General features: G+C 75.5%; 1 non-coding gene across 1 annotated transcript; it reads left to right on the top strand.

Annotated features, from left to right (window-relative positions):
• The first annotated feature begins 1,002 nt into the window (after positions 1-1,002).
• Positions 1,003-1,075, top strand: TRNAA-AGC. Its single transcript has one exon. It is a non-coding gene; the product is annotated as a tRNA-Ala (tRNA).
• The last annotated feature ends 77 nt before the right edge of the window (positions 1,076-1,152 follow it).

Raw genomic sequence — 1,152 nt, 5'->3', positions numbered from 1 at the left:
CCGCCCCTCGGAACGGCCCCAGTACCGGCACCGCTCCGCCCCCGCGGGACCGGCCCCGCCCCACCCCCGCGGGACGGCTCCGCTCGCCGGTACCGGCACCGCCCCCTCGGCTCGGGCCCGGCCCGGTCCGACGGCTCCAGTCGCCTGCTGTAGTGGCAGCCCGTGGCACCATCCCGGCTGCTCGGTGCCGCCTGCCCACGTGCCCCTCGCGAGGGCCCGCTCCAGCCCTCGGTCCGGACGCGGCCGCTCCTGCTGCTCGGTCGGGGCTCCGCGTGGCCCGGGCCTGGGGCAGCCAGTGGGTGGCAGCGCCGCTCTCGGGCCGGTCGCGGTCCCGGTGCCGCCGCTTGGTCTGGGCATCGCTCGGCCCGATCCCAGTGCCGGTGCAGCCGCTCGGGCCAGGCTCCGGTTGGTCCGGTCCCGGTGCAGCCGTTTGGTCAGGGGACTGCTCTGTCCGGTCCCACTGCTTGGCCCGGTCCCGGTGCCGGTCCTGCCGCTTGGCCCAGTCCCGGTCCCAGTCCCGCTGCTCGGCCTGGGCTCCGCTCTCAGTCCGGTGCTGGTGCCGCCACTCGGCCCGGTTCTGGTTCCAGTCCCGCTGCTCGGCCCGGTTCTGGTCCCGGTGCCGCCGCTCGGCCCAGGCTCTGCTCTCGGTCCCGGTGCCGCTGCTCGGCCTGGTTCCGGTCCTGGTGCCGCCACTTGGCCCGGTTCTGGTCCCGGTCCCGGTCCTGCTGCTCGGCCCGGTCCTGCTGCCGGTGCCGCCGCTCGGCCCGGTTCTGGTCCTGGTTCTGGTCCCGGTGCTGCCGCTCGGCCCTGTTCTGGTCCCAGTTCTGGTCCTGGTTCTGGTCCCGGTGCCGCCGCTCGGCCCTGTTCTGGTCCCGGTGCCGGTCCCGGTTCTGGTCCCGGTGCCACCGCTCGGCCCGGTTCTGGTCCCGGTTCTGGTCCCGGTTCTGGTCCCGGCGGCGCCGCTCGGGGCTGTGGGGGCGGCGCGGGCGGTGCAGCCAGCGCGGGGGATTAGCTCAAATGGTAGAGCGCTCGCTTAGCATGCGAGAGGTAGCGGGATCGATGCCCGCATCCTCCAGAGCAGTATTTTGCTGCCGGGGGCGGCGCCTTCCTCTTGGGGGCGGGGCCCGAGGGGCGGGACCGACCGCTCGAGGG

Source organism: Nothoprocta perdicaria, unplaced genomic scaffold (assembly GCF_003342845.1).
Source record: "Nothoprocta perdicaria isolate Ctin4 unplaced genomic scaffold, notPer1 scaffold_831, whole genome shotgun sequence".
Classification (NCBI taxonomy): domain Eukaryota; kingdom Metazoa; phylum Chordata; class Aves; order Tinamiformes; family Tinamidae; genus Nothoprocta; species Nothoprocta perdicaria.
The sequence above is the reverse complement of the archived record's forward strand: the minus strand, read 5'-3'. Positions and strand labels throughout refer to the sequence as shown.